Below are 13,834 nucleotides of genomic sequence, written 5' to 3'. Positions count from 1 at the left end.
GAGACTTGGTCTCAGAAAACACAACACCAAAAAAACCACCTAGAGATCCACCTGCCTATGCCTCCTGAGTACTGGGATTAAAGGTGTATGCTTTAATCCACTACAATTTAATCACTAGAATTTATCCATCCACTTGTAAAGGGCTGTTGTGGATATCCCTATGAACATTGGTGAACAAGTGCCTGAGTCCATTTCAATTCTTTTAGGGATGGAATTATTGTTTTATAGTAATTCTATGTTTAACTTTTTGAGGCTACGCCAAACTTTCCCAGTTTATTTGATGCCGTGAGGAGGTGGCTCTTAGGAGAATAAGATGAGCTCGATCCTTCTTGAGTGGGATAAGTACCCTTAAGAAAAGATCTCAGTGGAGCCAGGTGTGGTGGCACATACCTTCAATCCCAGCACTTGGAAGGCAGAGGCAGGTGGATCTCTGTGGATGGAAGTCCAGCCTGGTCTGCAGAGTGAGTTCCAGGATAGCCAGAGCTATCTAGTGAGGCCCTGCCTCAAACAAACAAAAAGACCTCCGTGGGGCTGGAGAGACGGCTCCGTGCTTGATCAAGACCTTTTGCTGCTGCTGCAGAGGACCCAGGTTCAGTTCCCATGTGGCAGCTCACCATCATCTGTAACCCCAACTCCAGAGACTCTGACACCCTCTTCCAGCCTCCACAGGCATCAGGCACATACGTGATGCACAGACATGTGCGCAAAACACCCGTATACATAAAATAAAATTTACAAAAGGAGACACTTCTGGCCTGGTGAGGCGGCTCAAGAGGGTACAGGTGCTTGTTATGCAAACCTGGCATCCTGAGTTTGATCCCTGGAACCCATGTAAAGAAAAGGAGTCCCTGTGTTGGCTAGTCTTTTCTCAGCACAAGCTGTAGTCATCTGGGAAGAGGGAACCTCAATTGAGAAAGTGTCCCCATCCGATTGGCCGGTAGGCAAGCTTGTAGGGCGTTTTCTTAACTAGTGATTGATGGGGGAGGGCCCAGCCTGCTACAGGTGGTGCCATCCCTGGGCTGGAGATCCTGGGTTCTACAAGAAAGCAGGCTGAGCAAGCCATGAGGAGCAAGCCAGAAAGCAGCACCCCTCCATGGCCTCTGCATCAGCTCCTGCCTCTGGGTTCCTGCCTTCCATTCCTGCTCTGACCTCCCTGTATCATGGTCTCTAAACTGGAAGATGAGTCAACCCCTTTTTCCCCCAGATTGCTTTGGGTCAGGGTGCTTTATCACAGCAGTAGACACCCTGACTAAAGCAGGACACCTGAGCGCTCTCCTGCCGTCTCCCTACTGTGAGGACGGTGGTTTGTCTCAGGAGCTGGCCCTCGCCAGAAATGGGCTGAGCCGACTGAGACTTTCGCCTGAGACTTCTGGCTTCCGGAACTTGCAACGGTCTAGAGGCCATGCCACCCAGTCCATGGTGCCTTATTACAGCTGTTCTAATTGGTTCAGATGACAGAAGCCGGCCGGGCAGTGGTGGCGCACGCCTTTAATCCCTTCCAGCACTCGGAAGGCAGAGGCAGGCGGATCTCTGTGAGTTGGAGGCCAGCCTGGTCTACAGAGAGAGATCCAGGACAGCCAGGGCTACACAGAGAAACCCTGTCTCCAAAAACCAAACAACAAAAATGACAGAAGTCTCCATTTTTTCACCTCCTTGCCAACACTTATCTCCCACCCTCTCTCCACCTTTAGGAGGGTCTTGAGATTAACTGATGAGCGATAACATTGAATTATCTTTCTTAATTTATCTTTATTTTACGTTCATTGGTGTTTTGTCTACATGTATGTCTGTGTGGGGTGGGTATCAGAAGCCCTGGAACGGGAGTTACGGACATGTGTGACCTGCCATGTGAGTGCTGGGAATTGAACCCGGGTCCTCCAGAAAAGCAGCCAGTGCTCCTACTGCTGAGCCATCTTTCCAGCCCCGAACTCCCCCCCCCCCGCCCCGCCCCCCAACAGGATTTCCCTATATAGCTTTGTGCCTTTCCTGGAACCCTGTAGCCCAGGCTGGCCTCGAACTCACAGAGCTCTGCCTGGCTCTGCCTCCCGAGTGCTGGGATTAAAGGTGTGCACCACCACTGCCCGGCTCCCATCTTTAATTTTTAAAAAGAGAGTTAGGACCGAGTGTGGTGGCGCGTGCCCTTAATCCCAGCACTTGGGAAGCAGAGGCAGGCGGATCTCCTCAGCCTTCCAAGGACTGGAATTAGAGGAGGTGTGGGCTGCTATGCCAAGATAGGCATACACATTTTCATTTTTTTTTTTTTTTTCTGAGGGTCTCACTTTGTAGGGCTGGCTAGCTGGCTTGGCTGGCCTGGGATTTACTATATAGACCAGACTGGCTTCAGACTCTCGGAGATCCACTTTTGTCCTGCCTCCTGAGTGCTGGGAGACATCTTTTCTGAGCTGAAGCTGTGGCCGCTAGGGAAGCCCGAGGAAGGAGGAAGAGACAGGTGAGCAGAAGAACTCGATCCCAGACACAGTGTTGAGTCTGAGGACTCAAGAGAGCTCTGTGGATGAAATAAATGATAAATGCTGTATGCAAAGGTCCTGGGACCTGCTCAACAAATATTTATGGAACATTTCATACTAATGCTAGCTAACATTATGTGGTATTAGCCAAGGGCCAGGGGCTTTGCCTGCTGGAAAAAAAAAATTGAGCCATAAAATATATATATATATATATATATATATATATATATATATATATATATATATAGAAAGACACACAGCTTGTCACATCTTACATACCAGATAAGCTCTAGAACATTCTCAGCCCCCAGAATGTGCCTTCTCACATATGCTCTGTTTGATTTCCACAACAACGCTATAGGGTAAGAATTAGTTTTCCTAATACTGACAGAAGGGTAGCCACATGGCAGATGGCACAGGGTCCGTCTAAAGCATGACGGAGCCCTTGCTAGTCCCCCTGACAGCCGCCCCCTGCCCCGCCCGAAGGCCAGCCTTGGGATGCTGCACCCCCTCACCCCCTCACTGGGCTATGACTGGATTCTGGCCTCTGCACCCGCCAGGGCGGAAGCAAGGTGTTCTCTGTGTTCCTATGTCTAGGTGAGGGAGCGTAGAGCCACCTGCCACTCTGTCAGGCTCCAAGGCCCTCCCCCGGGGAGCGCTGTGGGCAGAGGCTAAACAGGGGGTGGGTGACCAGCAAAGGCTGTTTCTTCACGCAGCAGGGCAGAGGATCAGCTTGTCCTGAGCCTAATTGGCCTGACTCTGGAGAAAAGGGCCCTTGCTCCTGTCACAAAACATTTTAGGCCACACTTCTGAGCGTTCCTCAGAACGCAGCAAGGAAGGTCCAGAATGTCCTGGAGGAGGGATGGGGTGCCATGTCACCCCCATGTGTCTGGACTAGCACCCTTGTGACCGCGCCTGTCCTCCACTACAGCCAACGCTAGTCTCCTTGCATTCCAGCCTCAGGGCCTTTGCACTCAGTGTCCTCACCATCTGGACCCTTCTGCCCCCTGGACTTGCCTTGTCTTACTGCATTTTAGCTCAAATGTCAACCTCTTCACAGGACTTCTCTCTGGACAAATTGCCCTACTTAATGCTGCCCCCCCACCGGGCAGCACATGGAGCCAGATGGCCTGGGTATAAATGTCAGCTCGACCTCTGAATGGCTGTGTGGCATGAGGAAATTGACTTCACCTCTCTCTGCTGTCATATTCCCTCGGGTGTAAAATAAGGGTGGCGATATTACCTTGACTCACACAGGGCTGTCCTAAGGACTTACGTGGTTTAACATCTGTGAGCAATGCCTGGCCCACGGGACTCGCTTTACAAAGATTTGGCCTTTTTTCTTTTTGAGCAGAGCGTTGTGGCGTAAGGACTGGGTTCCCAACACTTAAGAGGCAGAAGCAGAAGGGTCGGGAGTTGAAGGTCATTCCCAAGAAGACAGTGAGTTTGAAGCTTGCCTGGTCTACGTGAGACCCCGTCTCCACGACGACGTTAGGGTTTGCTCACATAGCATTTTTTTTTCCCATCCTGAAATTATTCTGGCTGTTGAGTCGTTATGACTTGGTTCTCGGGTTTCCTCCAGTAAGAATCCTATGAGGACAAGACACCTTGTGAATGATGTGACACACACACACACACACACCCCCACTATACGGGATAGTGCCTGGCGCCCAGGAGGGAGGCAGGCTGTAGCTGTCTGCTCACAGCCTCTCCCGTGGACAGCACCTGCTCCCGGCCCCTCTACTTGGAACTATGCCCCAGGGAAGAGGGAGGAGGAAGGGGAACTGCCTGCTGGTGTTGGGCTCCACCTTTACCCCTCTCCACTGTCTATCCCCCAATATCCGTAAAGCCAGGGAACAAAAATCTAGACTCCCCAGGAGTAGAATCTCCCACTACTGCCCCTTGCTCAGCAGCTAGAGAAACAGTGTGGAGGAAGAATTATCTCAGGTCACTGTCTCACAAAGGAACACACGAAGTGAGAGCACTTAGTTCAGCAAGAGGATTCCTTTTTTTTTGTAAACATGGTGTACCACACCCCAAATGGGCTAGCAAGCCCACGTGGCCAAGCCGACCTCTGTCTTTCATGCTTATTACATGTGGTGACTGTGTCTCGTCCCATCGTGATCTGATTCAACCGGCTAATTGGCACAAAGGGCAAGGGGGAGATTCAGAACATATGGGTGGGCCCGTTTGAAAGAAAAAAAAAACTACCTTTGAAAGAAAAAAAAACCTCTCCCACTGAGGCTCAGAGAAGGGCTTTGACCAGTGCCCTAGAGTGAGTCCAAAGCAACGCGTCCTCACTGAACCCCGAATGTCTCACTCCAATGTCCTTATTGGATCTGCCTCCTGCAAGGCCTGGAGAGAGGTGGTGGGGGAGGGGCTGGAAACTGCTTGCAGGTGGTGAGGGGCCAGGGCAGCTAGACCGTATCAAAATCTAAATTTCTTTTAAACGTGTATTTATTTTTCTTTATGTGAACTTATATGTGCCTACCTGAGTTTATGTGCACCATATGTGTGCAGGTGCCACAGAGGCCAGCAGAGGGCACTGTATCTCCTAGAAGTGGAGACAGAGACAGTTAAGAGCTCTTTTTATTTTTATTTTTTGGTTTTTTCGAGACAGGTGTAGCTTTGGAGCCTGTCCTGGATATCACTTTGTAGACCAGGCTGGACTCAAACTCACAAAGATTCACCTGGCTCTGCCTCCCGAGTGCTGGGATTAAAGACGTGCGTCACCACTGCCCAGCTTTATTTAATTAATTTACTTATTTGGTTTTTTGAGACAGGGTTCCTCTGTGTAGCTTTGGTACATTTCCTGGAACTCACTCTGTATACCAGGCTGGCCTCGAACTCACAGAGATCCCCCGGCCTCTACTTCCCGCGTGCTGGGATTAAAGGCCTGGACCACCACCATTGGGCTGGTTGTGAGCTCTTACTGTGGGTGCTGGGAACCAAATCTGGGTCCTTTACAAGAGCAGTGAGTGCCCTTAACCACTGAGCCATCTCCCCAGCCACCTCCCATTCTAACTGGGGGTTGCTGCTCACCACAGCGTGCACGAGGGACCCAGAGAACAACTTTTGGTTCTCTTCTCCCTTCCACTACAGGTTCTGGGGATCAAACTCAGGCTGTGCAGCAAGCACCCCTACCTGTTGAGCCGTCTAACTGGAAACTCGGGGCTTCCACTTCTATGTCATGCAGCTGGCCTTGGGCTCTGCACGCCTTTGCCCATTCCCCTGATGGGGGAGAGACCAAAGAGCTACTGGGCAACAGCTCTTTATTATGGATCATAATAAAAATCCCCCAACACTGACTTCTTGTTCTCAACTACTCTGTGGGACAAATAATGACTTGAATCCCCTTTTCCAGGTGAGAAAACAGAGGCTCGGAGTGAGGGATCCACAGTCCGAGGCGCACACCTCCAGTCTCTGGGTTTAAATCTCTTGAGTTCAGGACCAGCCGGGTTTACAGAGCGAGTTCCAGGATAGCCAGGGCTACACGGAGAAACCCTGTCTCAGAAAACCAAAGCGGGGGTGAGGGAGACGAGAATTCAAATCTCAACAGCCCCACTTCAGAGCCCACAGGCTTAGCCACTGGGGCCCATCTGACTGAGGCCCGAGGAAGATCTTCTAGTTAGGTTGGCACAGTTTTCTGGGACAACAACCCCTTGTGTTTGTGTGTGTGTGTGGGGGGGGGGGATACATCTTCACTAATTGTCCTCCGCTTCCAATGCTCCCGGCAGCCTCTCCGCTGGATTTTTGGATTATTCCCACCTCGATTCGTTCCAGCCTCTCCCGCAGAAGCGGTGAGTTATTTGGGGGACGTGATGGCTCCCTCTGGCTGCTGCCCATGACCCCCCTGCCCAGCTGCAAACACCTCTCCCTTACAGTGCACGCCTCATTAGGCTGCTCGGCTGCTTTCTGCCCCCCTGCGGCTGTCAGTTCCCAGCCCGAGCACCTGCCCTCCTGCCCCGCTCCCCTCCCCTCCCTAACCCAGCTTCCCTTAGTGAGATGGAAGACGGTCAACTCTTCCCTGATCCCCGGGCCCCCGGCTCTGCCCCAGAGCGACGACCTGACCTCCAATTTCAGAATTCTTCCCAAACAGAGCAAAACCTCCCCGCACCATTTGGTGAACCAATCTTTTAGGCTGTCATCCACACTCCCTTGTTCCAGCAAGAACTCGGTCTTCAATGTCACTCAGCGCCCCGCCCGCCCCGCCCCCTCCGGTGTGTGTGTGTGTGGCGGGGGGGGGGGGGGGGGGGGAGTTGTTAAAAACTCCCAAGGATGAATTTTAGGTTATGAATATCTTACCACAATTTATAAAAGTGCGGGTGCAAGGAGGCCTCCCCCCACCCCCTGCCGCCACCGCCACCGTCTTAGGTCACAGTGCGTGGGGCTGACGTCATAGGGACCGGGCGTGGGCTCTGCGGTAGCTGTCTTTTCGCTCTGCTCCTGGCTTGCCCATCTTCTTCCAGCTCCGAGTTCTGCCAGGGCCGCCTGCAGGCCTCGCTTGCTTTTCAAAAATAACTCTTGAGTCTCTCACCGAGGGAGGCCGGGGGCTGCTTCCTGGGTGTCCCGGGGCTGCGTGAATCCCCAGAACTTCACCAGCTTTGCCCCTGGGCCCGGCTGGTGAACATCGGTGTCTGCCAGGAGTAGATCTGGGCTTGAACTACTGTAGCCACGGTTAAGCGTCAAGGAGGAGGGACAGGCGAGCATCCTCGGTGCCAGCGGGTCGTGCTTTCACGCTAGTAGTGCCCGGGGACCCGCAGAGCACCGGAACTTGCCCTTGGCGTCCAGTTTGCTGTTTCCTCCTTGTTCCTCTTAAATCATCTACTTCCTTGTCCAAAGTAGGGGATTTTTTTTTTCCATTTTATCTTCTTCCACTCCCTCTCCAAAGTCTTTTTTTTTTTTTCTCCCCCCTCTGAGACAAGGTCTCATTAGGTAACCCTGGCTGACCCAGAATTCATTATGTAGACCAGGCTGGCCTCAAACTCACACAGAGATTCCCCTGCCTCTGCTTCCTGAGTGCTGTGCCATCAGGGTCTTGTGTAGCCCAGGCTGACGTCAAACTTGTTACATAGATGGGAATGACGTTCTTGAAGTCTGTCTTCTCTCTTCAAGATTTATTACCCTGTCGGCGATGGCGCACGCAAGCCTATAATCCCAGCACCAGGTCCCTGAGGACACATGCACACAGCCCTGGGGAAAGCCACCAGCCTCCAGGGCAGCCAGTATCACCCAGCCCAGTGGCTCCTGCTTTCAGACTCGAAGAAACCTTGCAAGTTGCCAGGCAGTGGTGGCACACACCTTTAACCCCAGCACTCAGGAGGCAGAAGCAGGTGGGTCTCTGCAAGTTCAAGGCCAGCCTAGTCTACAGAGAGAGTTCCAAGACTACACAGAGAAACCCTGTCTCCAAAAACAAACAAACAAAAAACATTTATTTATTGTGTGGCCAGCCCCTATATGTTTTGAGACAAGGTCTTTCTCACTATGCAGCTGTGGCTGGCCTGGAACTCACAGAGATCTCCTTGCTTCTGTGTGTGTGTGTGTGTGTGTGTGTGTGTGTGTGTGTGTGTGTGTGTGTACGTGACACAGTGCTCACGTGCAGGTCTGAGGTCAGGAGTGAGTTCTCTCCTCCCACCATGTATGTCCCAGGCATTACACTCTAGTCATCAGGCTTGGGGCCAAGCGTCTTTATCCACCGAGCCATCCTGCTAGTCTCAGGGTGCACGTCTGTATGCTGTGTGCCTCTGGGAGGCCAGAGGCAAAGGACCCCCCCCCCTGGAGTTACAGGTGGCTGTGAGTCAGCTGACATGGGGTGCTGAACTCAGGTCCCTTAGAAGAAGAGCAGGGCATGTTCTTAGCAGTTAAGAGCTGAGCCACCCCTCCAGCCCTGATTTATTTATTTTGAAGCAAGAGTTCACTATATAGCTCTGGCTGGCCTGGAACTCTCCAAGCTCCACCTGCTTCTCCCACCTGAGTGCTGAGCGCAGGTGTGTGTGTGCCAGCACACCTGGAGAAAGTGGATTTAGCCAGGCACACTGGCAGCCGACAGAAACCACGTGGTCAGTGCTCACGGTGAATGTTAGCTTATGTCATGACGCGGCTGCAGAACAGATTCCCCGCAAATGTGATGATGTCTAACAGCAGTGTCTACTTACTGATTTAGGAGACACGGTCTCGCTATACTGCCCTGCCTAGCCTTGATCTCCTCAGCACAATGGATCCTCCTGCCTCAGCCTCTCTAGCCGTTGAGACTAACTTTGGTACTGTTAGTAACCTGGCCTGAGCAAGAACATTTATTACCTTGCATGGTTTCTATTTATCATGTGACCAACCTTTATCTATCTATCTATCTATCTATCTATCTATCTATCTATCTATTTATTTATTATTTTTGAAATAGGATTTCTCTGTGTAGTCCTGGCTGTCCTAGAACTAGCTCTGTAGATCAGGCTGGCCTCGAACTCAGAGATCCCCCTGCCTCTGCCTCTTGAGTCCTGGGGTTAAAGGCATGTCCCACCACTGCCTGGCACCTTGCAAGGTTCCTTTGAGTCTGAAAGCAGGAGCCACTGGACTGGGTGATACTGGCTGCCCTGGAGTCTGATGGCTTTCCCCAGGGCTGTGCATGAGTCCTCAGGGACCTGGTGTTGGTTTCTACAGAAAAATCCAAGAGCAAGATCTTGGCGTGTCTAGTGGGTTTATCTAAAAACCTACAGACTGTCATCTCCACAATGCCCTACTCATTATACAGGTGAGCCCTACTCAGGTTGTGACCCTGGAGTATGAAAGCCAAGAGGCAGGACCCACCCTAGACCTACTTTGAAAAACTGAAGACCCAGGTACAATCGTCTACCTGTGGTCCCTGCTAGTCGAGAGGCTGAAACAGGATTGTTTGAGACCTGGAGTTTGGACCAACCTGAGCAGTACAGTGAGACACTGTTTCAAAAGCAGGGGCCAGGCATGGTAGTGGATGCTTTTAATCTCAGCACTTGGGAGGCAGAGGCAGGCAGATCTCAATAAGTTCCAGGGCAGCCTTGTCTACATAGCAAGTTCCAGGCCAGCCAAGGCTACATAGTAAGACCTTCTTTTAAGCTAAATCAATAAATAAACAAATAAATAAATAAGCAAATAAGCCGGATGTGGAAGTGTACTCTTATAATCCCAGCACTCAGTAGGTATTGGCAGAAAGGACCAGTGGTTCAAGACCATCCTCATCAATGTTCAATTAAGACAGTGTTTTACAAACTGGTGTGGTGGCGCAGGCCTTTGATCTCAGCACTTGAGAGGCAGAGGTAGGCATTCTCTGAGTTCAAGGACAGCCTGATCTAGAGTGAGTTCTAGACAAGTTTTGCAGATATGACCCCTGGCCCATCTGATCTTCATTTGAGGTTCCCTCTTTCCTGGTGACTCTAGGTAGTGTCAAGGTGACAATAAAAACTAACCAGAGGGGTCGGGAGGTGGCTCAGGGGTTAGCACATTTGTCAGTCTCGCAGAGGACCCAGGTTCAGTTCCCAGCACCCACGTGGTGGCGCACAAACCACCTGTAACTCCAGTTCCAAGGGAGCTGACAACCTGTGCCGACTTTCTGGGCTCCTGCATGCACGTGGTGCACACATATACACACTCAGGTGCACACGCAGACAATTCAAATTATTTTTTTTTCTAAAGAATAAAGCTGTGAAGTTCATGGGTCAGCCTTTTGTATGCATACACATTTCATTTCTCTCAGGTAAATGGCTAGGAGTAGAATTACGGGACCACAGATAGGTGCGTGTTTACCTTTATAAGGGACTGTCAGTCTCCCCCAGCATTACTGTTTTATACTCCATGTTTCCACCAATACTGTGTGTTTAGACGTTTTGCTCATCTGAGAAATTCAATCTAACCTGTGTGCAGTGGTGTCGTATTTTGCTTTTAACTTGTACTTCCCTGCCAGCTGATCACCAGTTTGGAGATCTTTTCTTGTGCTTACTGGCCATTTTCATGTCTTCCTTTGTGAAAGCATTTGTTCAGTCATTTTTGCCTACTTAAAAAAGAAAAAGATGGGCCGGGCAGTGGTGGCACACGCCTTTAATCCCAGCACTCAGGAGGCAGAGGCAGGCAGATCTCTATGAGTTCGAGGCCAGCCTGGTCTCCAAAGCGAGTTCCAGGAAAGGCGCAAAGCTACACAGAGAAACCCTGTCTCAAAAAAAAAAAAAAAAAGAAAAGAAAAAGATGGATGGGGCTCAGTGGTTAAGAACACTGGCTGCTTTTTTAGAGAACCAGGTTCAATTCCCAGCACCCACATGGTGGTGCACAGCCACCTGTAACTCCAGTTTCAGGGGATGTGACGTCCTCTTCTAGCCTCCTGAGATACCTGGCATGTGTGTGGTGCACACGCATACGTACACACAGGCAAACACTCACATTAATAAAATAAAAATGTATTATAGTGTGTGTGCGCACACCACAGTGTAGGGGGATTGGGAGGAGAAGAGAACAATTCTGTGAGTCAGTCCTCTCCACCTTACATGGTTCGAGGAGCTGAACTCGGGGTGCCAGGCTTGTGTGGCGAGCACCTTTACCCTCGGAGCTTTCTTGCAGACACTGCCTTCAATGGGTTTGCTCTCCTGGTCTCGGTGCCAAGGGCTCTTGGTTGTTGTTGCTGTGGTTTTTGAGACAGGGTTTCTCTGTGTGGCCCTGGCTGTCCTGGAACTCACTCTGTAGCCCAGGCTGGCCTCGAACTCACAGAGATCCGCCTGCCTCTGCCTCCTGAGGGCTGAGATTAAAGGCGTGCGCCACCAAGTACTCAGGGTTCTTAATTCCAAGTACAAATTCTTTGTCAGGTATGTATATTCATATATAGCTATATATCATGAATACTTACTATTGATCTTTATTTTTTTTAATATTTTTATTTATTTATTTATTTTTATTTTTTTGGTTTTTCGAGACAGGGTTTCTCTGTGTAGCTTTGCACCTTTCCTGGAACTCGCTTTGTAGACCAGGCTGGCCTCGAACTCACAGATAGCCGCCTGCCTCTGCCTCCTGAGTGCTGGGTACTTTTTAAATGATATGTATGTGTGTGCGTGTACCTGTGTTTGTGTGTGTGCACATGGATGCAAGTGCCCGTAGAGCCCAGCGATGTCAGGTCCCCTGGGACTGGAGTTATAGGCAGTTGTGAGCCACCTGGTGTGGGTCCTGGGACCTGAACTCAGGTCCCCTGCAGGAGCAGCATGTGCTCTTAACTGCTGAACTGTCTCTCCAGACACTAATTTTTTTCCCCCCTTGAGACAAGGTCTCACTGTACGGAAGGACTGGTTTTGGATATCGGATCCTTCTGCCTCAGCCCCCAAGCGCTGGGGTTACAGGCAGGTGTCACCACACCTGGTAAAAATATAGTGTTTTTGAGGTTCATCTACGTTGTAGCTAGCATACCTCAGCATTTGATTCCTTTTCATAGCTGAGTACTATTCAATCACTTGTATGGATATACCATAATTTATTTACCCATTTGTCAGCCGGTCCAATTTGTTCGTAGTATCTTGTGATTTTATTTTATTTTATTTTATTTATTTTGTTTTTTTGAGAAAGGGTTTCTCTGTATAGTTTTGGTGCCTGTCCTGGATCTCGCTCTGTAGACCAGGCTGGCCTTGAACTCACAGAGGTCAGCCTGGCATGCGCCACTGCCGTGATTTTAATTTGTATTTCATCATCTAGATGTTTGAGCCTCTTTGCATATGACTATTGGTTATTTATTTGCAAATCTTTTGTGAAATTTTACTCAATTTGCTTTTATTAAAATATTTCATCGATTCTTTGACAACTTCATAAGACATACATAATGTGTCTTGATTATATCCACTTCCTACTGCCCATTCCCCCACCCACCCACCCACCCCCACTCCTTCAGACCCCGCAAAACATCTGCTTCCCGGTTTGATGACTGAGTCCAATTTATTCGCACCCCCGACCATCCTGTTTTGTGCCGGTGATGGAGCCAGGACCTTGCAAAATAAACCTGTCATTCTGTGCTGTCCCTGACCCCCAGATACAGCGGTAAGCATTATTCTATGTGGGGTCCCTGACCCCCAGATACAGCGGTAAGCATTATCCTGTGTGGGTTCCTTATGTGCCAAGTGCGCATTCGGCTCTGCGCAAAGGAAGAAGAGGCCTCGTGTATCCATGAAAACAAGTGCAGCGCTGTCCACTTCCAGATTTCCTGCTCAGGCTAAGGTCCCGGGAGGAAGGACCCTGCTCATTGTCTCCAGAACCCCCGTGCGAGTTGGTCCCAGTGTGGATGCTGTCAGCTGAATAGAGGCGGCTTAACGTGGGGGGGCCTCCTGGAGGAAGCCGCTTCCGTGTGGAGCGGTTCCATCCTTAAGGACAGCCCTGGTTTGCCCTCTCAAGTGTCATAAGCATGTTGACACGCACTGTCGCTCCTCAACACCCAAATAGGCAGGGGGTGACGAGTTGGGACTTGAACCCGGGCCCACCTTCCACTCCTGGCTCCAGATCAGGGCTCAGGGCTTTCACTCCATCCGCTCGCTCTCTCTTCTTTGAGGACATCTGTATGGGACAGAGTGACAGGAGGACCGAGAAGGTGGCCAAGCCTGGACTTGGGATCGCTAGATACCACAAAGAGGACGCTCCTCCGGCCCGCACGGGACGGACCCCGCGAGCCCCCCCCGGGCTCCCAGCCCCTGCCCCTCCTCCCCCTCCTCCCCCTCCTCCTCCTCCTTCCCCCCGCAGCCCCCGGAGTCGGGGCTGAGCCGGAATCTGTGGGGAAAGGAGCGGGATTTCAGCTAAATATACACCAGGCTGTTCTGGAATCCAAATAGAACAAAGGAGCAGGGTGTTAAGTTGATTTTTATAAATAAAGAGAGAGGGAGTGAGAGAATATTTTTTCGAGATGTTTAATAAAATCGCCTTGTGAAGAGGCAGGAAAATCACTGGGCTGCGGTGGGAGGGTGGGGAGGAGGGCGGGAGGGAGGGGAGAGGGGGGTGGAGGGTGGGGAGGGATGAGGCTTCCTGGCTGCCGGGATCCATCCCTTTCCTGCCTGCCGCCAGGGAGGGATGGTGGTGAGGAGAGGGGCAGAGAGGTAAGGGGGAGCGCAGGAGGGTCCCCGGCGGCAGGAGGAGGAGGGGAGGAGGGGCTTCGCAGGCCCAACAGCTACTGTGCGCTGCGCGCCTGCTGGCTGCCGAGTCCTGCGCTAGCTCTCCGCCTGGCCCCCTGCTCCAAACGCTGTGAGGCTCTTGGCATCTGGAGCTGTGGATCTGCACCGGCCACCCTCTGACTTCACCTCTCCCCTCTCTCCCTCGCTCTCTGCCCCCAGCTCTACACACCAAACGCATTCTTCCCCCGAGGCTTGCACCCCACAGCCGGCCAT

General features: G+C 51.3%; 1 long non-coding RNA gene across 1 annotated transcript; it reads right to left on the bottom strand.

Moving 5' to 3' along the window:
- Positions 1-1,945: 1,945 nt before the first annotated feature.
- Positions 1,946-7,612, bottom strand: LOC128120877 (uncharacterized). Its single transcript, XR_008221975.1, has 4 exons — positions 6,774-7,612; positions 4,960-5,022; positions 3,745-4,058; positions 1,946-2,506 (listed from the first exon to the last, which is right to left on the bottom strand). It is a non-coding gene; the product is annotated as an uncharacterized LOC128120877 (long non-coding RNA).
- Between the last annotated feature and the right edge of the window lie 6,222 nt (positions 7,613-13,834).

Source organism: Peromyscus californicus, unplaced genomic scaffold (genome assembly GCF_007827085.1).
Source record: "Peromyscus californicus insignis strain IS unplaced genomic scaffold, ASM782708v3 Scaffold_2__1_contigs__length_46816999, whole genome shotgun sequence".
NCBI lineage: Eukaryota > Metazoa > Chordata > Mammalia > Rodentia > Cricetidae > Peromyscus > Peromyscus californicus.
Note: the sequence above shows the minus strand (reverse complement) of the source record. Positions and strands in the feature narration are given on the sequence as shown.